This window comes from Oncorhynchus mykiss, chromosome 17 (assembly GCF_057628025.1).
Source record: "Oncorhynchus mykiss isolate SJ-2025 chromosome 17, ASM5762802v1, whole genome shotgun sequence".
NCBI lineage: Eukaryota > Metazoa > Chordata > Actinopteri > Salmoniformes > Salmonidae > Oncorhynchus > Oncorhynchus mykiss.
In genome coordinates this window covers 66,289,728-66,298,007 of record NC_143038.1, presented here as the reverse complement: position 1 = coordinate 66,298,007, position 8,280 = coordinate 66,289,728, and the positions used below count along the sequence as shown (strand labels likewise).

At 38.6% G+C, this 8,280-nt stretch overlaps 1 protein-coding gene across 23 annotated transcripts in view; it reads left to right on the top strand.

Moving 5' to 3' along the window:
- The first annotated feature begins 5,231 nt into the window (after nucleotides 1–5,231).
- Nucleotides 5,232–8,280, top strand: part of igfn1.4 (immunoglobulin like and fibronectin type III domain containing 1, tandem duplicate 4) — a 30,268-nt gene continuing 27,219 nt past the window's right edge. For 21 of the 23 annotated variants that reach the window (XM_090206357.1, XM_090206355.1, XM_090206352.1 and 18 more), the window contains exon 1: nucleotides 5,311–5,497. The gene's annotated coding sequence lies outside the window, so the exon portion shown is untranslated. Of the gene's footprint in view, nucleotides 5,498–8,280 lie in introns of all 23 variants that reach the window. The other 2 variants (XM_021570030.3, XM_036950773.2) reach the window with 2 other exon arrangements.

Below are 8,280 nucleotides of genomic sequence, written 5' to 3'. Positions count from 1 at the left end.
TTTTTCTAGGTGGCTCCCATTTTGTCTGTAGTGTTTCCAAGCACGTGGAAGAGATCGCGTTCTTTGGTATTTTTCTCCGGTAGACACAATAACAATTCTCCTGTTGATGCCAGGCAGATTTACGCCCCCTTTGGAGAAATTGGGTACCCCTAGTAAACTGAAAAAAAAAAATATTAAAAATTGCTAATATATGCATATAATAATTATTATTGGATAGAAAACACTCTAAAGCTTCTAAAACCGTTGGAATTATGTCTGTAAGTATAGCAGAACTCACAGGGCATGCATTCTTCCAAACTAGTTTTTGTGGCCATGAAAGTTGGAGCAACTTTGACGTCATGCCCCCACCCTTCCCGACCACTTATGGATCTGGGGACAATTTCCATCTCTTCCACTAGATGTCCTCTTTCTTTGGAGCGTTCAATCGTTCAAATCGCGCGAGAATTGGCCCTACAGGAGTGGTTGGAGTAAGTGTCGCGATAAAAAAACCTGTGCGTCAGGGCGCGAATCGGTCACAGCCATTCCTTTGTGCCAGCACTCCTGGGAAGAGCAAACGATGCCCGGTTGAATTGAAGTTTGTTTTGCACGTCTAAAACATCATAAAGCTTGCTTCTGCACTTAGTTTGACCTGTTTAGTCGACATATAATGTGTAATTTTGAAGTTTTGATGCGCAACTTATCCGGACCGGAGGACGTTTTGGGTGCATTTCAGCTGATGTTATTAGCAGTAGCTAATACAAAGACGCAAGACTTGAAACCAAACGATGTATTGGGTAAGTATGAACCCTTCCAGAACATTCTGAACGAAGACCATCGAAGGTAAGGGAATATTTATGCTTAAATCTGTGTTTCTGTTGACTCCAACATTACGTGGAAATGTAGCTTGGAACTGAGCGCTGCCTCAGCATATGAAATAGTGTGCGATTTCTGTAACGTTAAAAATAAATCTAACACAGCGGTTGCATAAAGAAGCAGTGTATCTTTCTAACTATATGTAGAACATGTATATTTAGCCAAAGTTTATGATGTCTATTTACGTTATCTTGCCGAGCTACCTAGGTTTCCTGCGGGCATTTTTGAGTAATTTCTGAACATGAGTACACTGTAAATGGACATTTATGGATATATATGGCATATTATTGAAAAAAAAAAATGTACTGTGTAACATGTCCTATCACTGTCATCTGATGAAGATTTTCAAAAGGTTAGTGAGCGATTTATTTTTTAATCCTGCTTTTATAATTTTATATTTTCTGGGACAAAATGGCTGCCGCTTGTCTTTGTTTCGGTGGTGGTCTAATATAAATGTGTGGTGTGTTTTCGCCGTAAAACATTTTAAAAATCTGACATGCTGGGTAGATGAACAAGGTGTTTATCTTTCATTTGAGCTATTGGACTTAATAATGTGTGGAGGTTAAATATTTTTAAGAATATTTTTGCGTTCCATGCGCCACCGTTTGAGCTGAACGGGGGGGAGGGTGTTCCTACAGAGGAACTCCTGGCACCAACAGGTTTTAACTACTTATGGTGTGATTGTGATAACGTACAGGAACTCAAGTACTTTTGCTCAGCCAACCTAGCATGTCTCACAATCAAATGCAAACCGTATTACCTCTAAAGAGGTAATGTGCACTGTACACTGGTATCTGGACAAGAGGAATACCTATGTAAGAATGCTGTTCATTGACTACAGCTCAGCCTTAAACACTATTATCTTCTTATGGGCAGGTGGAACTGTAGTATCCCACTTGGCCAACATCCGGTGAAATTGCAGAGCGCGAAATTCAAACTACAGTATTATAAATATTTAACATTCATAAAATCACCATGTAATACATCCAGATAAATCACAACTTCTTGTTACTCCAGCCACTGTGTCAGATTTCAAAAAGGCTATAAGGAGAAAGCACACCATGCGATTATCTGAGGACAGCGCCCCGCAACATAAGCATGAAAAACATTTTTCAACTAGGCAGGTGCGCCACAAAAGCCAGAAATAGCAATATAATAAATGCCTTACCTTTGATATTATTCTGTTGGCACTCCAAAAGGTTCCAGATACATCAAAAATGGTCCTCTTGTTCGATAATGTCCTTCTTTATATCCATAAAAACTCAGTTTAGCTGGCCCGCTTCCGTCAATAATCGAACCAGTTTCCCTCCATTAAAATGCATTCAAAATTAATCCCAAACGTTACTAATAAACTTTTCAAAACAAGTCAAAAAACGTTTATAATCAATCCTTAGGTACCCTAATACATAAATAAACGATAACATTTAATCTAGAAACATACACCTCAACCTTTCTTCTTCCGGAGAGTTCTTTATTTGGGGCAAAAATAGACTATCCCCTGGCGTTAAGACTGTTAAATGTTGCGGGGTGGCAGGTAGCCTAGTGTTTAGAGTGTTGGACCAGTAACCGAAAGGTTGAAAGATCAAATCCCTGAGCAGACCAGGTAAAAATCTGTTGTTCTGCCCCTGAACAAGGCAGTTAACCCACTGTTCCTAGGCCGTCATTGAAAATAATAATTTGTTCTTAACTGACTTGCCTAGTTAAATATATATTTTTAAATCCTGCCTGTGTGATATACTGAGAACCCGGCTGTATGGATGGGGACAGTATACAGTGGGGCAAAAAAGTATTTAGTCAGCCACCAATTGTGCAAGTATTCCCACTTAAAATGATGAGAGAGGCCTGTAATTTTCATCATAGGTACACTTCAACTATGACAGACAAAATGAGAAAAAAAAATCTGAAAATCATATTGTAGGATTTTTTATGAATTTATTTGCAAATTTTGGTGGAAAATCAGTAATTTGTTTCACGAAAACAAGTAAAAGCAGGCGCAGTGGCGCAGTGGTCTAAGGCACTGCATCACAGTGCTAGCTGCTTTACTACATATCATGGTTTGATACTGCAGCCGGCTGCGACCGGGTGTCCCATGAGGCGATGCACAATTGGCCCAGTGTCGTCCAGGTTAGGGGAGGGTTTGGCCGACCGTGATGTCTGTTAAAGGAATTAAATTTCCATATGATTATCAACCAATTCAGTTATTACACTCTGCCCATTTCTAAGAATTTGTAAGATACTTATTTGCCTAAAATAGACAAGAGACCAATCAATAGCGTTTATTCTCAAGAGTACTGATCATGGTACAATTACAACAGGTTATAAACTAAAAATGACGTCATAGGTTTTAAACTGTCCCTCCTCCACTCCTATACAATGGCAGTATAGTTCCCAAGCCTTCCCACATCGTCCACCACCTGTTAAATAATTTACTACTAGCCCAAAGTCTCTCCTCTCCCTGTGTAGAGATAAGATGTCCTGCAAGGAACACAGCATTCTAGCCAGTCTGACGATAACTCCATTAGTTTCTAACAAGGTACAGACAGTCCTTCTAGATGAAAACTACACACATTACATTCAGTATTATGATTATAATAAGATTCATACATCCATACAGTAACATAGTAGTATTAGTAGCGACTCCTGTGGTGGACCGGGCGCATGCACACTGACACGGTCTCCAGGTGTATGGTGTTTCTTTCGAAACATTGGTGCGGCTGGCTTCCGGGTTAAGCATGTGTTGTGTCAAGAACCACTGCGGCTGGGCGGCTCTCGACCTTTGCCTCTCCTGAGTCGGTACGTGAGTTGCACACTACCAATTGGATATGATGAAAAAGGGTTTTAAAATAAATTCTGTAACATGCTTAACAGTTTAGAACATGAAAAGTTATTAATAAACAAATTAGGAACATTTGGGCAGTCTTGATACAACCTTTTTAACAGACATGCAATGGTTCATTGGATCAGTCTAAAACGTTGCACATACACTGCTGCCACCTAGTGGCCGACATCTAAATTAGAATAATACATTATGCATTTCAAAGATGACGGTACAAAAAACGTTTTAAAAAAAGGTTGTTTTTTTCTTTGTATTATCTTTTACCAGATCTATTGTGTTATATTCTCCTATATTCCTTTCACATTTCCACACACTTCAAAGTGTTTCCTTTCAAATGGTACCAAGAATGTGCATATCCTTGCTTCAGGACCAGAGCTAAAGGCAGTTAGATTTGGGTATGTCATTTTAGGAGAACATTTTAAAAAAGGAGGCAGTCATTAAAAGGTTTTAAAGGTTGTTTTCTTGAGTCTGTAGAGGCTCTAATTCAGTCAGTCTATATTTTCCAATGATGGCTCCTCTATTTCACCTGACTTCTTCAGTCTAGCCTATGACCTTTTGCAGCGGTGTGGACCTGTTATCATCCCAGATCTTAAAGTGAACATGATGCAACATACTCTCAGGCTTTAGGGTAACCTTTGGCTAGATTACTACCTCATAAAACAAGCCCAGAAAAAGCATGACTTCTCTGCTAACAACATGTTAAGCCAGGTCGTCTCCTGACAGTGTGCCCATTTTATAACATTAGAATTATGATTAGCACGTCCATTGAACTTTCCTCTTTACAGGAGACCATCCTCACTCACATGTCAATAAATAGCACAATAGGTTGTAATGTGGTTGTTAAATCCCAAATTAAATTCCAACTCACTGGCAACCTTGAGTTTTACTACATTAACCTCTCTGGCACCTGCAGACAATCACCTCACAAACTGTACTACATTAGGGCACCACAGAGGCAAAGAGCTGACTCACAACTTGTTAAAGGCACAATTGCTAAGATCCACTTCTCGCATTGCATTGCCAAATCAAAGAAGAGGAGCATGCATAGCGTACACCATTTTATTCATACCAGATGTATTAGTACATCATCAAGTCAAACGCTGTGTTCGGTCTGTCACAGAGACCATTCCTTTCACTCCAAGACATGATACAAAATGACTTATTTTAAGAAACATAAGCATGATCTCTTTGCAGACAAAAGTAGCCCCAACTGTTTCCTTACCAACCTTTTTATCAATACTCCCATGTTTGCATTGGCACCATCCATAACGTCAACCAAGACAGATCAGCTAAGAGATGAGAAAATACACTCTCTAGTTTCAGTCTGATGCATCATTTCCTGAAGGAACTACACTTTACGGGAACATTAAACAACAAGCATCTGCCAACAGTACATTTATTATAATAATAATAATCATAATAATAATAATAAATGCCATTTTGCAGATGCTTTTATTCAAAGCGACTTCCAGGCACATCTTACATACAGGTGGTCCCGGAATTCAAACCAACTATCATGTTGTTGCAAGAGCCATGCTCTAACAACTGAGCTACAGAGGACCACAAGTTAGCTGTCAAAAGTAATTAAGCTGGGATGAATATCCCCTCCCCTTGCAGGGGTTGCCATTTCAGCCAAAAACAAATAGGCAATCCCTTGCTTGGCAGGCACTCTGAGAACGAGGAGGCTTGATGCAGAATCACTGGCATTCCTAAAAGGATTTATTAGCTTGTAGACCTGTGAGGCTGCACTCGAATATCAGACTGGGAAGAAGCACGGCTGGAGAGGATCACAACTAAGCGTGCTGAGAGGTAAGTCCATCGTCCATCTCATCCTTAGCAGCAAGGCTTAAACGGAGGTGTTAATTGTGGCAACTTTGGCCATAGTCCTTATCACAACAGCTCCCTGTGCTGTGGCTGAAAAGGGACTTAAGTCATTTTCTGCCCTTCAATAGGACCTGTAATGTATTATGGCATATCAAAGAAGTTGTCCTACTCTGAAAGTCTGCTCATTCATATTGCATTCTATTTTATATTACTTAAAGAGCCCTGTAGAATAAAATGTGCAAGTATTATGTTAATGTATATATTTTTTTGTGTAATTTCTGTTGAATATAAAAATATCAGACAGTATATGATTTTTTAAAATATATATTTCATAGCTTCCTAAGTTGTATAAATACTATTGAAGAGAAAAATGTTAATGAATGTTAATTTAATGACATTAAAGTTAATAATTAATTCAGAGTAATGAATTGCACTGCAGGGTAAATTGTCATGTCATGAGATTTTGCAGTCACAAGGAGAGGAGTCACACTCAATTTATTTTAAGAGTATGATCATACCTCTAGTTTACATAGTTGACCGCGTTATATAGTTAGTGGATTTTCTAATGCTTACAAATATTAATACGAGAGCATACAAGGTAATTACCATCCAATACAGGATAAATTTATCCATTTAGCTATTTGAGTGAGCAGTATTTCTTGCTGCTATTGGCAAACATTTGTTTGTCATTTGGTAAAACATGATTAACTTTACATCCCTCAACCCCCTGACCCAATCATGCTGAATGTCTACAGTATGCTGCCCTCAAGGCTTATGCATCCTTTACAATATACGTCGTCATAGACTGGTGTTGGAAAAATGCAACATTGGTGCTTGCTGTTGTCCTGGGATATACAAAAATGGTTGTTATTTTATTTGAAATGCACAAGGTCCTCTACTCCGACAACAAATCCACCGATAAAAGGGTAAAACGAGTTTGTTTCCAGTAATCTCTCCTCCTTCAGGCTTCTTTTACTACGTTTGACTTCACATCGCTGTTGGCAACCAACTTTAAGGTGCATTACCACCACCAACTGGACTGGAGTCTGGACCTCAGTTAATCACCCATGTGGGTATTTGTTCCTAAAAAACCGGGAAGAGATGGGAGAGGTTGGACTTGCAGATCGTCAAGCGTTACAGATAGAACCAAAGTTATATTTTAGCGCGTGGCTATGCAAACGCTCATTGACGCACATGAGCAGTGTGGTGCAATAATTTAATAGAGTATGTATACATTTATTTTTGCAACACTTGCACATGCGACGTGTGCAGTGTGGTCAGCTTGTTAGATGTAAAATTTCACGACTAAGACCTCCCCAGCAAATATTTTACAATTACAGATTTCTTGATTTATCTTTCTTTTTTTGGTTTTCCTAGCCGAGTTCTGCTAGGAGCAAGCTGAATCTAGTATGTGGGAGCTTTTAATCCAAACAGTGCAATATATATATATATATATATATATATATATATATATATATATGTATGTATGCATAATTATTATTATTATTATTTTTTTATTATTATATTTTCATAATTATATTTTTACAATATATTTTCAGGATGGAAAAATGATTTCAGTGTAAACTTAAATGACTTAAATCCAGATATAAAGTATATAGAAAAGATCATGGACCTACATCGCTTTGGGGAACATTTGAGAACTAGCAATAAGTCAAATAAAAGCTATACAGCCAGGGAGAAATTAAAATTCCATGAACAATGAATTTAGCACGATTGGTTTTGTTGTTCTGTTTGAGCTAAATAACACACAATTACCCATGGCAAAATACTTAGAATTGCAGGAAATTCGTTTTAAAGGTGCAACATTTTCTCTCAGTTCCATGGCAAAATATGAAGAATTGGAGGAAAATAGCTTTAAAACCTGAACAAATGTATCTCAACTACATAGAGAAATGTTTAGATTTGCAGTAAATTGGCTTAAAAATGCTACATTTTCTCTCATGATGGGGCACTCTGAAATGTGCCCTAAAATTCAGCCACGCTGACGGCCCGACCCTGCCCATTGTCACGTCTCCCTGCCACTGCCACCTCCTAAGCCACTTTTTGATCCAGAACCCCTGAAGTTTTGCCCTTTCCAGGCTTTCTGAACCTGACCATGACCCACCTTAAGTTATTTCAATAATGCCAGGTCATTAAACACTGCACTCCGGGCATTAAGAACAGTATTCCAGCCCTGGTCACATAAGCAGGTGGCTGCGTTAACATTAAGGTGCACTGTGAGCCACATGGTCCCATAAAAACCGACCCTTGCTGTGGCATGGAGGCTGGCACTAAGTGTCCTGTCAGTCACTGGCCAAGTGGCTCATTTTCAACTGCCTGAGCGCCAAGAAAGGGGCAGCTTTGAAAAACTGCTAATTCACACTATGCACCATCAATGTTCCCAAGATTAACACTTCATTTAGAAGACACAAACCAACTGGTAATGGGATTACTATTTTTGTCAACTCTGTTAAGTGGTGTTGGGACCCATGTGTGGTTATTTTAGTAGTCAGAATGACGGGAGTGAAATATGGGGTAAACCAAATCCTAAAACTACATAATGGACAGTATTGTGACATCATAATATTGCTTTACTTTTAATGATGGCCATGGAATATAACTGAATTAAACATCTAAAATGGTTTATATTTTAATTTTGAATTTCCAGAGAGAAATTACTGAATATTCTATTTTGAGCAGGTTTTAGTTGGGCTTACTCATCACACAGGTCAAATGTGATTTATGGCATTTATGGCACCTTTGTGATA